The sequence below is a fragment of the Podarcis vaucheri genome (assembly GCF_965113315.1).
Source record: "Podarcis vaucheri genome assembly, chromosome: 1".
Classification (NCBI taxonomy): Eukaryota; Metazoa; Chordata; class Lepidosauria; order Squamata; family Lacertidae; genus Podarcis; species Podarcis vaucheri.
Window position 1 is genome coordinate 117,546,587 of NC_138759.1, and position 18,081 is coordinate 117,564,667.

The window sequence follows — 18,081 nt, forward strand, 5'->3', positions numbered from 1 at the left end:
TTGGCACCAATTGGCCGACAATGCCCTGTTCTAACAGCAGTGGGCTGCCTGTGTTTGAACTGCTGTGCATGAGCATTGGCCCACATTGCCCTGACAAGACACACACAACCGGATTAACAGTCAAGTGTTCGAAGGGAAGCGGTGACCTGGATGCAGTCTTACAGTCTACGTTGGCTGTACCAATTATGTGTTAGTACAACCAATCCAGCATGGATGTTCTGTGGCTCCTTGAGCGTTGTGAGATCCTTGTCCCACACATTACCCACAAATAATCCAGGGCTCCATGTGTCAACGTCTTCTGCCCATTATGTTACAATTCTTGCAGGACTGAGCACTATTTTACTATTTCACAACTTTTCTATAATCCACTTGACACACCTTTCTTAAACATTTGACATTACCCCATGCTTCTTCCCTAAGGAGGAAACAAACAAATACTATAACCAAATTTATCAGAGTAATATCATAGAATCGTTTAATTGTAAGCGTTGGAAGGGGGGACCATGGGGGGTAATACAGTCCAACCCTTTGCAATGCATGTATCTTTTGCCCAATATGGGGTACGAATCCCTGAAATTAAGCGGCTCACGCTCTACCGTTTTAAAAATAAAACCACACAGCAAGTCTGATAATGTGTGTTGATATATGTCTGCAGGCTTAACACGCAAACTTATGCTGATGTTCGGCCCCTACTAGAATGGACTACCAAATCATAAAAAGTAATCTGACTATTATTAATAATTAAAAGGCTGCGGGGAAGTCTCGGGAAAGGTCAAGGATAAGGAGAAAGAAATGAATTTCTCCCTCAAGGTTAGGACAAAGTTATCGTTCGGTGACACAGTACAGCAGCATATGGCTGTCAAATATTCTCACAAGATTCCAGTTTCACAATCCTAGTGAAATTCACACCAGCAGAACCCCACCGGCCCACCTTGCAGTCCTATTACACTGGTACCTGATGCGTACGAAATTCAGAAATAACTTAAGGGCACTTTCATTCCTGCGAAGTTCCAAATAGATTTCTACTCACGTGGGTTGCTTGCAATATGATGCATAATGTTAGTCACTGCATTCTAAGCCCTGTCTCTTACTCCATCAATATTACGGATCAAAATACATGATCCAACCAAAATTAAGCACTTTTCGGTTCCACTGGTTTCAATAGAAAAAAATAAGCATGTTAATCCTCTGCCACTGAAATTAAGGTGCTTGACTTTAACTGGACTATGCCGTATAGTTGTACAAATTACTAGGCCTAAATGCCTGAAGTCTCAAAATATTTAATAAAGACAAGGCTGAAGCACCTTTACAAGCTATATAGGTCAATAACCTGGTTTAAACTTACTGACTTTTTCAAGAGAGATAAGGGGAGATTTACACACAAACACACACGTGAATATATACACACAGAAGAAAATGAAGCACTATCTTCCAGTGCTCTTCAATCAAGTGAATGCTGCAGCATGCAAAATGTCAAGGCCTATCTCAGGAAATACACAGCGCTTATCTCATCACTATGTTGACAAGTCCTCAAGTAGTAAAGGTGGCAATTCTATGTAAATTAACTGGTATCAAAAGTTCATCATAATTAACCCCTCACAACAGAAAAGTCCTGACCCTTTTTAAAGCAAACCTGTAGACGTATAACATTATTCAAGGAGGTTTACATGAACTTTAATGGAGTCAACTGCAAAACCGACTCAGAAAGTTAGGTCAACTTAGGGCTCTTCCACACTTCTGTTTGCTCCGCCGCTCTGCCCCCCCACAAGAAAACCCATTGAATCAGAAGAAATGGCAATCAGGTTTCCAAGGATTGCCGTTTGTTCTAGTTTTAATGGCAGGTTTTTCAGGGGAAAGTAGTGGCGTAAAGCCAAACTGCTCAGACTCATGCCTGGAGAGACAATCCAAAGTGTGGCAAGCCCTTATACTCATGCAAGTGTTATTAAATAATAAGATGCACTGAGATGTAGATGTAACATGCAAACTGACTGCAGGGGTTAACCTCATTAAGATTAGGCAAGTCTCGCCCCTCAATATTTTTAAAAGTCCACCTTTTTGTCATGACCTTCAGTGACTAATTCTAAACTGAGCTGCAGAAATGGCGTCTTCTCTCTTTCCACGGTTAGGTTATGTAGGCCTACTTTATACTGGCTTAAGTTGTTTTTAAATTATGCTTCACTGTTTTGTTGTGCATCTTGTAATCTACTTTGTCAAGATTTGTCTCTTAAAATGTGGATTATAAAACTGTTAAATAATGAGCAAATAAAATAAGAAAGAGTTATCTGGCCAATTTTGCTATTCATTGTTATTCCCATTAGCTGGAGCATCCTAGAACAGGCACACAAGGATGAGTTGGCAACTGTAAGACGGCAATAAAGGAAATGAATATCAGGGGAGATACTTGAAATGTTCTGGACAAAAAAAAAGGAGATAAAGGGGGTTATATATAAAATCATCTTATTTCAATACTGGATTTATTAATCCCTAGTATCTAACCTTCCATTGGTTCTCTGCTCACAAGCATTAACATGAATTAGAATCAGCATGGGTATCATGCTTTGGAAGGATAATGGGAAAGGAATCTCTTCTGTGCTGCTGTTAGAAGTTATGTAAAGTGCATTGTGCGATAGGACTAATCTACATAAACTGAACCTGAAGGAGCTGGGCCTATGGGATGAGCTGCAATGATAGCTTCCGAGCATCAGCATTGCTACTGATTACCGGGAGGAGAAGGGGAAGGGATGTGGTGGCAGAAAGGTCAGGGCTGTGGAGATCAACTGATGGAGTAATGGATTGACTCCCCCAGTGTGCTTGCATCAGCCATAATCTCACCTCCACCTCCACCTCTTTCTCTCTCAGTAAGGCATCAGCAAGGCTGCTTCCAGGAAACTAGAACTGTGGCCCCACCCCACTAAGAGACCCACTTCTGCATAGCGTATAGGAAGTTCCCTGTCTTGATGTAACTAGTCAGTTATTGGGAAGTGAACAGAGAGAGAGAGAGACTCCCACAGAATTAAATGCACATGCTAGAGACAAGCTAGAAATGCACAGTGCTAGGAAAACATTTTGCATTTTCTAGGAGAGATAATGAAACCACAACAAGAACATTAAAATACGAGTACTACAGAAGTGGTTCATTGATAAAAGTGGATGGCACCCATCATTACTTAGCTTTCAAAACAAAGATTGGGGCTTTGATCACAGACTACATTCCATTTCATCTTCAAGACACACTTCTTCAACTTCCCTTTGCTAATGTAAGCTCTTTAACGGCATGTCAACTGTTTCCCACTCTCTCCCAAACCTCAACCAAAGAAACCCTATTGGATATACACACAAGTATTCACAGTGCTTTAACACTATCTGGAGGTGTTAAGAAAATACCATACTGAGCATCAAGGAAATGCCGGCGCCTAAGCAGTATGCATGCAGCAGTTTCCATTACTATAAAATTCTGAGAAGGCAGTAGCAATCCTAATTAAATTGACTTATTCACGAATGCAAATTGATGCACACTCTGGCCTTGCTTTTGTTCTTTTTAAAGGACCCAGGCTACTGTTCCACCCTTAATTAATTGGAATTGCCCTTGAAGATAATGATAAAGAGACATTGTGACAAAATTACTACAAGTCAGATAGGCTGAGATTTGAGGGTGTTGAATTTAGTGATATCGTGCACGCTGTGAAAATACATATAGACTAAGCAGACCTTTCTAAAATAAAAAATGCATGCACACATTGCATAAGCAGAGAATAAGCAATAAGGGTCTTTGTTTCCTTTACTCTTGTGGCAGCTAAATGATAAGATCAATATAAGCCCTGCAAACATACAAATGTCTCTGAGTTTGTGTCTTCCGTCCGCTTAAATCTCACCAAATCAATAATCGTACTTTGCCTTACATAGCTAGGCTGATAGAATGTGCTGCTTTGCATTAGTTCAGGCTAAATGCATGATGAAATTAACAAAATATTTTCATGTACCATATTACAGTGATACCTCGGTTTACGAACCTAATCCGTTTGGAAGTCCGTTCTTAAACCAAAGTGTTCTTAAACCAAGGTGTGCTTTCCCATAGCAGCAGGGGGACTCAATTTACAAATGGAACACACTCAACAGGAAGAGGAACACGTTCTTATCCCAAGGCAAAGTTCACAAACCAAAACAACTACTTCTGGGTTTGCAACGTTCTTAATCCAAGTTGTTCATAAACTAAGCTGGTCTTAAACCAAGGTACCACTGTACTGGTAAAATATAGGTATGCTTTCACTAAAGTATCAGCTACAAGTGCTATAGAGACATGCCTGCATCTAGCATAGGTGTTTGTGCAAAACCTGCTTATGCATGTGGATTCCCTTGCTGGATCGTCAACAATGCACACCCACGCACAAAGAAGATTTGCCTCTACCTTTTGCACATTTGGACATGAGCTATCTGATGCATTTGCCGCTTGCTCTAAACCAAGGTTTTCCAAACTTGGGTCTCCAGCTGTTTTTTGGACTACAATTCCCATCATCCCTAGCTAGCAGGACCAGTGGTCAGGGATGATGGGTACTGTAGTCCAAAAACAGCTGGAGACCTAAGTTTGGGAAACCCTGCTTGAAACCAAGGGTGGCTAATCTGTGGCCCTCCAGATGTTGCTTGACTCCAGCTGCCAGTAAGCCTGAACGAAGACCATGCTGACTGGGGCTGATGGAAGCTGGAGTTAAACATCTGGAGGTCAAAATTAGCCACCAGGTCTTTACAAATTATGGGGAGAATCGGGCATTTCTCTCTGTGTCACAACACAACCATAGCCTTGGCTTGCACACATTACCGTGCACACTTATGCCATGATCAGAACCACACTCCTCTGCTGAAGATTTCTTAATGCCATATAACGCTTGATTTCCAAGCAGCGAAAATGTGACATTCATAACAAGTTTGTTCTACCTGTCATGGTTTACTTCAGGTTTCCTGAAGAATCATTCAGACCTAAAGCAAAAAAGAAGAAGGAGCAAGAAATGAAATATTAGCCACTTTAAAGCTGTATTAGTTTGAATTTAGTGTTTAATAAACATTTCATTTGAGTTATTTTTGTTTGGAGGATGACTCATTATTTACAGGACAAAAGGCAACTGGAAGGCAAGCTGGTGTAAGGCATGGGAGGAAGGGTTTTCAACTAGAGCGTATAGCAACTGGTCTCCCACCATTTGCCTCTTACACAACATCTAGAACACACCAGTCTTCATAAAGTCATTACCGTAAAGGTCTTACATCCAAGTCAATTCCCCAGTCTGCCGAACTCACCAAGCAGGCAAAGACTCCCTTACCTTGATGTCCCTGTCTGCTTGATCTGGAAGCAGGCGATTTGCATAGGAAATATTTCTGTTTGCATCAAAAGACTTTCTGGTGGCACCACAGAATTAACTAATTTAGCATATTTACTTTACTTGTATTTTAGTAAACCAAGCTAAAAACCTTGGAACTGCCAAGTTTGCCTAATATTGCATTTGCAATTTGCACCAGTTCATTGTTACCAATGAACTTAAGCAGGGTGGGTGGCTGAATAATGCCCTGGGAAAATGTTCCACTTTACCTTACCTACCTACTTTTGACCTTGTCTTGCTTTTGGCTCTTTGGATTTTTGCCTTTCTGGTCCAGAACTTAATCCCTAGTCGTGGTCCATCTCAGAGCACAGATCAGGATTGACAGCTACGCAAACTGGCACAACCTTTACTACAGGGTGCAAATTTAGCTGTCACTTCTTGCACAACTACATCAGTGTGTGCTCATTTCGCATGTTGAACAATGACTTGTAGCGCACTGCTATTATGCTGTACCACAAATACAGCAGAATCCAGTAGGTGCCAAGGCACAGGTTTTACTACTAACAAGCCATAAAACGATGGGTAAGACTGCATCCTGCATCCTGCATCCTGCATCCTTACCAGCAACAAAACACTGGAAGTGGAATTTATTAATGGAGCACTTTGTGAGAGAGCTAATAAGATTTTAGAGCTGCACAAAGTTATTTTTGTCAATGATGTAAGCAGAAGTGACTCAGAACAAGACAGTATTTGTGTAAGATGCTAGATCACTTCTCTGCTGTTGTTTCTTTCTTTCTTTCTTTTTTTACTATACCTCAGGAAGACAGTGACTCACCAATGCACTTGCTTTGCATACAGAATGATGACTAAGTGCCTAAAAAACATGGTCAGAATCCTGGCTCAAGGAACCCGTTTTCCATTACAGTAATAGGAAAAGGCAAGTAAAGTGCTCTGCAGAAAGTTTTTTTTGCAGTCTAATAATAACGACCATAATACAATACCAAAAATAACGTCGTGATTTTCTAACAAACTCTTAGAAAATAGATCTGAACACGGATCACCAAAATCAAAATACAATTAAGCAGGTACAGTGGTACCTCGGGTTAAGTACTTAGATCGTTCCGGAGGTCTGTTCTTAACCTGAAACTGTTCTTAACCTGAAGCACCACTTTAGCTAATGGGGCCTCCTGCTGCCGCCAAGCCGCCGGAGCACGATTTCTGTTCTCATCCTGAAGCAAAGTTCTCAACCTGAAGCACTATTTCTGGGCTAGCGGAGTGTGTAACCTGAAGTGTATGTAACCTGAAGTGTATGTAACCTGAGGTACCACTGTAGTAGTAGCTGGACTGGATGAGTCACAACTAAGTAGAGAAGAAAAAATAATAATCTCTAAAATGGTCGTTTTCTTCATTTCATAAGAGGATTATAATTATTTGTACTTCCTCCTAGTACTATTCAGAAATGAGTTATCTACATCAAATGTAAAAGAGGTAGAATTCACTAAGTCACATTAAGGGTGAGCACAACAGAATAAATGTCAAGCAGCCATCAAGTAATGATATGAAAGTAAGTCAACCCTGGATGTTTTAACACTTCACTCAGAAAGTGGACAGAAAATACGACGCGTCAAAAATCGTTAAACTAGACACGAACTCTGTGTTGTTGCTACCTTCACTGCTATTTACAGTCTCAGGGGTCCCTTGGTTGCCCCTTTGGTATTTTCTGAGGATGCTATGTTGCTCCAGCAACCATTCCTAATTATCCTGGGACACTGGGCAAACAAGATTTCCTTCCCAGGCTCTGTGAAGGTCACCCTTGAATTGTGACACTTGAGCACAGGTTATTGCTGCAGCAAGCCAAGTGATCAAAAGCACAGAGTTCCGCTAACATTTCTCTCATTGTCCAGAAATCCTTATGCGCTACAATTAGGACAATATTGGGAAAACTGCTTACAATGCAGTTGTTACTGCCTAAGCTGATCACTGAAACTGCAGTTTCAGATCTTGCCAAATCCCTCATCTTTTAGGTAGAGTGCAGACGGATATCTCCATTAACAATCTATTCTCAATCACTCACTGGCAATGCTAGTTTTCTGGCAAGTACAATTAACTATCTGAGGAGACGGATGAGACTTCAAAAACCGATGAGGCCGACAATAGGCGGAAGGAAGAATTTTGCAGCCAAAAAACTCCAGTAAGATTTTCTAAAACTGTGATGGTCCAGCATAATTCTGTTCCTATGAAGACCGGATCTACAATCTTTTCTGCTGTGATTGTGGTTTTTGTTTTAATTAGTAAGAGACTTTATTAGGCTTTTGAGTTGGACAAAATCTTCAAATAAGCAGAGTGCGGATTTTCTTGCAGCTGATTTTATCATTTGAAATAGAGCCCCAAAGTAACGTACAGATGCATGCTGATCTCAACAACGCGTCTTTGCTGCAGTGATACAAAACAGGGGTGATTTACAATGGGGAACATCAAGATTTAGCAAACAAGAGCATGGTGTTGCTACACTTGGCAAATGAGACAGAGCCGTTCAGCTCTGATCCACTTACTACTGGCAACTTTTAAATTCCCCTCAGAGGATATCGAAGTGCAGTAGAGCGAGACTACACAGGCTCTGGCATTGCTCTTAGGATACTGGATAAGGGGTTTTCTCCATTCTGCCTCACCACTAACAGCTATGACACGGCCAAATAGGAAGCAACTATTCTAACCCACATTGATACAAGCGGCTTTTGTACTAAACCCTCTGAAATGCTGCACTCCCAACTGGTTCAGCTGGTAAATTTACCTCCAGAGGATTTACAGTGGTTGGAGATATTACCATGGTTCTGTTACACACAGTCAACAAGTATTTTGCCTCCTACTTTAGGAACTCTTAGGGACACGGGTGGCGCTGTGGGTTAAACCACAAAGCCTAGGACTTGCCGATCAGAAGGTCAGCAGTTCGAATCCCTGTGATGGGGTGAGCTCCTGTTGCTCGGTCCCTGCTCCTGCCAACCTAGCAGTTGCACATCAAAGTACAAGTAAATAAATAGGTACCGCTCCGGCGGGAAGGTAAATGGCGTTTCCGTGCGCTGCTCTGGTTCGCCAGAAGCGGCTTAGTCATGCTGGCCACATGACCCGGAAGCTGTACGCCGGCTCCCTCAGCCAATAAAGCGAGATGAGCACCGCAACCCCAGAGTCGGCCACGAGTGGACCTAATGGTCAAGGGTCCCTTTACCTGAGGAACTCTTAGAACGAGCCATGAAGGGGGAAGAAAGGCTTTTCACATGTTGTACTCCTAGAGTCATAGAATGTAGCATTGGGAAGGACCACGAGGGTCGTGTAGTAGTCCAGCCCCCTGTGCAATGCTAGAATCTTCTGCCCAATGTGGGCTCGAATTCACAGCGCTGTGATTAATAGTCTCATGCTCTACCAGCTGAGCTCCTGTGATTATTTTCAAACAAGTAAAGGAAAAGAGAATACACAGGGCATGGAATGTATGCTCATGATCATATTTATCAGGCACCATTGGTTCAGTAGACGTGCCAACTGGACACTGAATCACCTAACAACACTGGGGAAACGTCAAGATTATTGAACAGATGCCTTTTCTTCAGACCAGGGCTTTATATTCAGGCCAGAGTCCTCTCCGAACAAACAGAACTCAAAAAGTGTGGAAAGCAAAACCAAGTTATTTCCCAAGGTGAAGAGTCCCTCTAGTAATTTTAAACAACGAAGAATCTTGTGGAGTCTTTAAAGACCAATGAATTTTATTGCAGCAAATGTTTTTCTGGAGAAGAATCTACCATAATTTCATCCTACTCTTCTTCCAAAGAAATCCTATTTTATCTGCACAACAGTCAAGTGTGGTGGTTGTGAGATGATGAATGTGAACCCAGGGTTCAATGAAGACTTCTTTGTCTGCAGGCCCTGTGTGCTAACCTGCTATCCCTCAAAGAATAGATTTTCTTATGTTAGTGAGATATCAGGCTCTTAATTTCAAGGAAGAGAACAATTTCTAAGAGACAGTGTGTCATAATGAATAGTGCTGAATTGACTGAGAAAGATCTGGTTCAAACCTCCCTATACCATGAAGTTCACAGCGTGACTGTAGGGTGATTACATTCTCTTAACCCCAGCTTTCCTCACAGGTTTGCTTTGAGAGAAAAACCAAGGGAAGGGGAAATTATGCACAATGCCTTGATTAATTAAATCGAATAATAATTTAAAGGACACCCCAATTAAGTATTTTTAATGCACACATACGAAGAGGTTGTTTTGCTTCAGTCTGCAGTAAAGAGGATTTCACAAATCGTGCTTGGTTGGAGAAAGAGAAAATATTTTTAATATAAGCTGAGTAATCAACAGCTAGAGGAAATAAAGGAAAGGAAACCTAGGCTATTGATTGAACAGGAGGCGATCGTATGCCATGAATATGATGCGAGACGAGAACAACACAGAAATCCTCCCTTAAGTTTATCTGATTATTAACTGTTATAACATGTTACTGGACATGGGTGACGCTGTGGTCTAAACCACAGAGCCTAGGACTTGCCGATCAGAAGGTCGGTGGTTTGAATCCCCACGACGGGGTGAGCTCCCGTTGCTCGGTCCCTGCTCCTGCCAACCTAGCAGCTTGAAAGCACGTCAAAGTGCAAGTAGATAAATAGGTACCACTCCAGCGGGAAGGTAAACGGCGTTTCCGTGCACTGCTCTGGTTCGCCAGAAGCGGCTTAGTCATCTGACCACATGACCCAGAAGCTGTACGCCGGCTCCCTCGGCCAATAAAGTGAGATGAGCGCCGCAACCCCAGAGTCGGTCACGACTGGACCTAATGGTCAAGGGTCCCTTTACCTTTACCTAACTTGTCACTATCATACATTTCCAGCCCCCATACATTCATTTTTATTTGTATGCCTCTTTTCTACATGCAAAATCATGCTCAAAGCAGCTTACAGCAAAGCAGCAGAGTGCATTTGAAATGAACGCTACAAAAACCATTTCATAACATAGCAAAACACTAGCACAGTAACAAATTCATAATAACACAGCAAAGCAAAAAAAACACAACGAAAACATACAAAAAGGCCACATCTCCAAAATATGGGACTGATGTGTGCCAGTCCTCAGCGAGCAATTATTTTTTAGCATTTGAAGTTGCAGCTAGCTTGTAGGTTTCAAGAGATTCAGTCCCAACCCTTTCCTGACAGTGCAATCCTACACAGGTTTACTCAGAAGCAAGTGCCACTGAGGTCAATATAAGGCTTGTTCTCAAGTAAGAGGAATGTTAGCAACCACCTGATATGCCAGTATTGGCAAGACAGTTCTACCCTAGTAATGACTACCACACATCATTCTCTGCTCAATTCAGGATGCATTCAATCATTCTACTGTTCTATTTTCAGGGTCAGAAGGATGCTTTCAAAAATAGTTGGATTTCAAGAAAATGCTTTTGTCCTTCAACCTTTATGCGTTGAGAAAGATCAGTCATATTCTTCCATTTCACAGTGCAATGAACATCCCAATTCTCACAACACAGGCATAATGGTCTGAAATAATAAAGCCCATTTTGTAAGGGTGCAATAAAGAGAGAACATTTCATCATATCTTACAAATGAGTTACTAACCTGGAAAATAATCTGTTTCCCCCCCCTGAATATACTCTATGGCTACAATGGCAACATCGTTTTTTTCCTCACACTTCCTCGAATTATCACAGAATTTAGTCCCTATTTATGAGATGTGTTTATAAGGGACCACTGGTTACAGAAATCTACTGAGGAAATTGATATCTTGATAGAAGTAACTTAGATTGTGCCTGCAATCCTATGCCCATTTCCCTGGGACTAAGGCCTATTAGCACAATTAGACTTACTCAAGAGTAGACACTGTATAGTACTGTGCTATATTACTCTTTATGGCAGAAGAAATAAAATTTTCATGACTACAGATTCTTTCCATTGTCAGAAAGGGCTATAATTTTGGTCTGCCAGATATTGTTGTGTGGTTTTTTTTAACTAACAAAATTAAGTTTTATAAATATTATTTTCAAGTAGATTTGTTGTTCTAGCTAGCATATAGAGTGAGCTCTTTTCTTTTCGTTTTCAACTTAAAAAAACCCTCACGTTTTTACTTCTGGGAATTTCTTATCTTCAAGGCTTCTTTAGTCAAAAGGTAAGGTAAAGGGACCCCTGGCCATTAGGTCCAGTAATGGCCGACTTTGGGGGTGCAACGCTCATCTCGCTTTAATGGCTGAGGGAGCCGGCGTACAGCTTCCTGGTCCTGTGGCCAGCATGACTAAGCCGCTTCTGGCGAACCAGAGCAGTGCACAGAAACACCAGTTACCTTCCCGCCGGAGTGGCACCTATTTATCTACTTGAACTTTGATGTGCTTTCGAACTGCTAGGTTGGCAGGAGCAGGGACCGAGCAACAGGAGCTCACCCCGTCCTCGGGATTTGAACCGCCAACCTTCTGATCGGCAAGTTCTAGGCTCTGTGGTTTAACCCACAGCGCCACCCGCGTCCCATTCAAAAGGTACAACAAACTTAAGATTGTATAGATCCCAGCCTTGAGTCAATATGTGCCAAAGAACAATAATTGTTTCAGGAACATATGCTACCGAGTTAGGGGCGCCATCTCGTAGGCACCATTCTCCCTCTCCAAAAAAATGGGGGATGCCCCCAGTGTTCCAAACAATCAGGGGGCAGAGGGGGCTTCCCTGGCCAACTCCTCCTGCTGTGAAAGCTTCCTCTGGTATGCCAAAGAAAAAGTTATCCAATGTTTCATTCCAAACTCAGCCCAGTTCTTTTATGGTAAAATATTGATGCGCATTAAGACCATTTTGCATACCTTAATTCACATTATTTCGGCTGCAAAATTGGTTTTCTCTCTCTAAATAACAATGAGAATTATTGTTTTCACTTTATTGTCGTCATATTGTAGGAAATGAGAAATGGGACTTGGAACACTGGGAGCCACAATCATAGGGCAGAGAAAACAGAATGCAGGAGGGGAAACGGGGGTCCCATTTTCTGACTGCTCTGATTAATTGGAAAAAGCCAGCGCTACGCGTTGCAAATTTGTGCATGCATCAATTACGAAGGCTACCGCTGAGATTCGCAAAACTGTCAACTAGGAAACAGAATACAGCAGAACTAGCCTCACAAACAGGAATGAGCAACTGACAGTCACTATATAACTGTATCTACCCAGAGGTAGAAGTCATCTGTCTTTTGAAGCTATCAAGTCCTTCTACTATTCTGCAATTTAATTTGAAGTTACAATGCTTCCTGAGGGATTTCCTGGCATTATCTGACAGCATTATCTGCATAGCAAGCGCCTGTCAGGAATTTATTGCATGCGAGAAAGAACTAAAAATATTCATGATAAAATGTTAGTTCATTACCAGTAGCGACCGATAGGACAAAAATTGGAAGCACGGTTGTAATTTACTTCACTTTTTGCTGCAGATCTAACTTACAAACATGCCACTTTAGACAAGCAAAATCTTTAGAGAGAAACTACATGACGGCTTCACTTTGAGCCATCTGTTACCTAATCTGTAGTTGGGAGAGTGTGACAGAGTCAGTAATCAAACACCAGTATCTGCTTTAGGCATGGGTGAAAAAAGAAAAGCACCATATTATGAAGCCATTTATAACCGTTTCACTTGAATAGCAGTCACCTGTTAGATAAAAACGTAATACTGAAAAAATAGGAGGCCTTGGAGGAAAATTATTTCTGAATCCCATTGTAAAAAGAAAAAAGAAAAAAATGGGTAAAACCATGACCTTTCTAGCTAGTATTTCAAAATGAATCATATATTTCCTTTTCACTGAAATTTAAACGATTGTATTTAGCCACTATTTTATTAAAGGAATGCGGGAATGGGGAATGCACTGGCAGGAGTGCCAGATTGGCTCTACTGGTGAATAGGCACTGTGCTAACCACACCACTGCCTCCCCTTAGCGTGAGTAACTCAACTGTTGGGGAGTCAGGTAAATACTGCTACTGTTTGGAATCCCATCTAAACTCCCATACCCATGCAGCACCTAGAGTGTTGGCCCTGTCTCTATGAGAGCCTTCTTCAACCTGGTGCCCTCTGGATATTTTGGTCTGGCCCCAGCCAGACCATCCATAAATTTATGCCCAAGGTGCACAAATTTCCTTCCCTTTCTTATTGCCACTCACAACCTCTCTTCAGCTAACGAAGGGATATGATCTCTTCTGATCAACTGCTCTGAAGAACAATAGTGAGAGGTTATATCTCGCTGGCCGGAAGTGTCAGACAGGGGAATTGCGGAAGTGCGCTTAACAAGGAAGCTGTCGTCAGTTTTCAATAAAGAAGCAAGAGCTGCTGCTTTCAGTGACGCTTAAGGGAGACAAGCACGCCCACAAAACACAAAGGCTCAAGCAAGGAATGGCAAAGCTTCTGCCACAGCTGCCAAAATTTAGAGAGTCTCTGGGAGGCATTGAAAGGCTTCTGGGAGTGGAGACACAGCCCATGGGTTAGCCACCCCTGCCAAAGGGGAATACCCTCCAAAATGTCACCAATGGAAACAGGGGCATCCCTCCTCTTCTTCTTCTACCCCACCCATCTGACTGAGTTGCTCCAGCCACTCTGGGCTGCTTCCAACACATATAAAAACACAACAAAACATGAAACATTAAAAACCCTCCCTATACAAGGCTGCCTTCAGATGTCTTCTAAAGGCTGTAGAGTTACTTATCTCCTTGGCTCAAGGGTTGCATAATTCCATACTCTCCAACATTTCTTTGATGAAAATAGGAACGTCCTGAGGAAAAGTGGAACATTCCGGGATCAACCAGGACGGCTTCTGTAAATCTGGATCTGTGTAATAAACTAGTGTTAGCAGTAACATGAACCAAGGCTCTGCTCAATATATTGTGCTAGGGGGAAAGCACTGGATATTAGTTTGGGTACACACAAGCGAGAAGGAAATGAAAAACTACTTGGGGGGAAGACATCAAGGAAGATGTAGCCCTGCATGGGGTAAAGGCTCTGCCTGGACCCAAAAAACAGTAGGCATAAGGAAGGATGCAGGTATATGCTCAAATTCAACTCCCAGCTGAGGACACACACATACCATCACCACAATTCCCACCTTAAAATAACTACTTGGAAAATACTGGCTCTGTTTTAAAACACTCCACCTACTATGGCGCCTAATAGCAAGATGTGTTCTGTTTTCTCAGTTTGTTTACACTGTTGTGTTTTACAGTAACGTAGTCTGTGAAGGGTGGTCCTTCTAATTAGACCAAACTCCTACTTCTACAAAGCAACATGGGGGCAAGAAAATTAATGACGAATTCGGACATAAAAGTCAAGATTTTGGCATGGAAAATGGGCAAGCCTAATATATGTTCCAGTGGCCATTTTGAAAACAATTTATAGAAGTGGACAATACCCAATCTGCTACTTATCTGAAGATGAAACTCGGGGCATGAGCAGACTGAAGATCTGTGGTATGCCTAACCAGTCTAGGTGGTGCTGTGGTCTAAACCACTGAGCCTCTTGGGCTGGCTGATCAGAAGGTCGGCGGTTTGAATCCCCGTGATGGGGTGAGCTCCTGTTGCTCGGTCCCTGCTCCTGCCAACCTAGCAGTTTGAAAGCACACCCAAAAGTGCAAGTAGATAAATAGGTACCGCTCCAGCGGGAAGGTAAACTGTGTTTCCGTACGCTGCTCTGGTTTCGGTGTTCCGTTGCGCCATGCTGGCCACATGACCCGGAAAAACTGTCTGCAGACAAACACTGACTAGCCAACACTAAACATACGGTATCTTCTGAAACTCAAACGCAAGGTCTTTCTGGATGCCACCACTGAAGTGTAGTGAAATGTCACTGGAAATCATCCTGCACTCAAAGTAGCTAACTTTTAACCAATGGAACTTGCATTATTACTGCTGCAATGCATCAAGTGTCTTTGTGCAGCGGATTCCATAATTGTAGGGGGAGTGTCCAAACTCCTGGTCACCACCAAATTAATACACTTAAAGTACGCACAAAAAGGAGAGGAAGCTGTATCGGTCCATTAGAAAAATTCCAAATTCCAGAGTCAGTTAATGCCTTTATTAGATCTAAATAAAATGTCGCCAAAGTAAAAAAGCTTTCGAGTTCTCCATAACTCTTCAGTGGAATGGATGTTCAGCAAAGTTGGAGTGAGGGGAAACAAAGTTGGAGTGAGGGGAAACACAATTATTTACTTCACCCTCTATCTTGCAAGGAACATTTTCCCTTTGCTTACAACTGGAAGCAGATCCAAGTGACTGGGAGATCAGTCATTTCTTGCTTCTTTGTCCTGGGAAATCCTAGACCCAGCCTCAAACCTGTGTTGCATCTGTTGTTGTTTAGTCATTTAGTCATGTCCGACTCTTCGTGACCCCATGGACCAGAGCATGCCAGGCACTCCTGTCTTCCACTGCCTCCCGCAGTTTAGTCACCTAGTTGGTTGGTCACCAGTTTGGTTGCTCCTAGTAAAGCCTAATAAAATTGTGTACAGTCTACATTAAAACTATTAATAAATGCAGGGGTTTTTTTGTCTTCAACAGCAACCCAATTTTTACTCTCACCAGCCCCCTCTTAACATCCAGCCTGATGAGAACGCTCAAAAGTTGGGCCACTATTTTATGGCATTTGTGGTTGGCTCTAATAAAGTTATTGTCCAGCTTGAGAGATGGCAATGCTCAGCCGAACTTAATTGCTGGGAGTGTTCTATTAAGTAATAATTACTTAATATTGAAGAAAGGAGGTTTTTTGTTTTTGTTTTGTTTTTTGAAGAAGAAGAAGAGGAGGAGGAGGAAGAAGAAGTTGTTGTGAAATGGAAGGAAATTGGTTCTACAAGCGTAGGATACTTTCAGTGCCACATGCTGGTGGCAAATACAAAAGACCAGGAATTCATAAACTAATGAAACTCAGGCCAAAGCACAAGTAAATACTGTCATTTCAGTCACTGTAATATTAGTTGCCAGTTACCGTCCACCTTGCTTGGGTTCAGTGCTATTCTGAACAGCACTGAAATTGTTTAATTGCCCTCACAAAATTGGTAGTGAACAGATAAGGAGTGCTCCAACAAAGAGACTGTGAAAGAGACAAAACTCCACGGTAAGCAAGGTGGGCGGTGGTTCTCCACTAAACTCATTCTTTCATCTCACATTGATGGAATGTTGCCCTCAACAATAGATGTTCTGTCCTTACAGAAGAGCTGTTAACTGTACACATTTCAATTATTATTCAATTACGTTTATTTCTCAGCAGGACGACACTTTTTGTCTTTGCAGACAAAAGATTAAATGTACCGCACCAGGAGATGCTCAAGTGTATCGTTCAGTTAATAATCAGATTATCTGAATACACTAGTTTAAAGGTAATAAAGCTGTTGATTGTATTAATTAAGGTTACTTCTCGAAAATATGATTTACTGTACATGCTAACGAATATGGATAATTTTTACTTTTAGGTAACAGAGATGGTAAAAAACCCCACAAATAGCTGAAGTTAAATGCTTCAATGACTAACAAAATAAGTCTCAATAGGACCCCTGGACAGTTAAGTCCAGTGGAATTCAACCATGGGATGCTGCTCATCTCTGCTTTCAGGCCAAGGGAGCCAGCGTTTGTCCACAGACAGCTTTTCCAGGTCATGTGGCCAGCAGGACTAAACCACTTCTGACGCATGGGGCACCATGATAAGTGCTAGAGCACACGAAAACGCTGTTTACTTTCCCACCAGAGCAGTACCTATTTATCAATAGTAGCAGCAGTCAGAAGCAGACCACCATCCTCACTTCTCAAATCTCACCCTATGTATGATGTAAAAGTACCTTCCATTTGTGCTGCATGCACAGGGCAGGGCTTCAGTAGTTACAAACATGCTCTTCCATTCAGAAAACTATGGTTTGTGAAGTTGCAAACAAACAAGTCTCTAGTTACGGCATAAGAACAACTTATAAGAAAACTGAACAATCTTGACAACAGAGATACAGTACAATGTAAAGCCTAGGACAGGCATGTCCAAAGTCCATTTTGGGGGCCTAATCCTGTGGCAGTTTATTTATTGGTGTCAAATCCTTAAAAAAAGATCAACAACTTCAATCCTAAAAAAATCTCAACAACTCTGGTCGGCCCTCATGCACATTTACTTCATCAAATCTGGCCCTCTTTGAAAAAAGTTTGGGCACCCCTGGCCTAGGAGTATGGGCTGGGAAGTACACAATTTAACATTCATTTAACAAAAAACGCTTTCGATTTAACATGGTAAGGACTTTCATGCAAGCTTCCTTGTTAAGTGTACTTCTGCAGGGCTCAAGTCCAAAGCCAGCCCAGCAAAGTCTATGGAAGGAAAACAGCACAGTGCTTGTCAGCTTGGTGAAGCTTCTACTCAAACAGGCAACTCGTTCAAAATAAGCTACTTCTTATCCTTTCTGACATAAAATTGGCATGGACCGTCCTCAGAACTGTCTCTTCTACACTGCCAAGTTTCAAGACAGTCGGCAGAACCATTTTCTAGCAATACTATTGCCTGATTTTTAAATTATGGTAAGATTCTGCTGGCTGACCTTCAGAACCACCCATAAGATAAGACAACTGTGGTCCTATAAATCACTTTGGGTGGGATTCACCTCAAGAACCCTGTCAGCGGAAGACCTGTACAATCTGTTCACAAAGACTGAAATCCTAAACACTCATCCGGAAAGAAGACTTGTTAAACTCAGTGGGTCTTATTTAGTAGTAGATGAGCACTGGGTTGCACTGACAGTTTGGTAAGTGAC

At 42.0% G+C, this 18,081-nt stretch overlaps 1 protein-coding gene across 9 annotated transcripts in view; it reads right to left on the reverse strand.

Moving 5' to 3' along the window:
• OSBPL6 (oxysterol binding protein like 6) overlaps positions 1-18,081 on the reverse strand; it is a 98,115-nt gene that overhangs the window by 74,134 nt on the left and 5,900 nt on the right. For 7 of the 9 annotated variants that reach the window (XM_082231137.1, XM_082231133.1, XM_082231140.1 and 4 more), the window contains exon 2: positions 4,930-4,971. The exons of 1 other annotated variant lie outside the window; for it this stretch is intronic. The gene's annotated coding sequence lies outside the window, so the exon portion shown is untranslated. Of the gene's footprint in view, positions 1-1,617; positions 1,638-4,929; positions 4,972-18,081 lie in introns of those variants that run through there. One more of the 9 variants, XM_082231136.1, reaches the window with a different exon arrangement.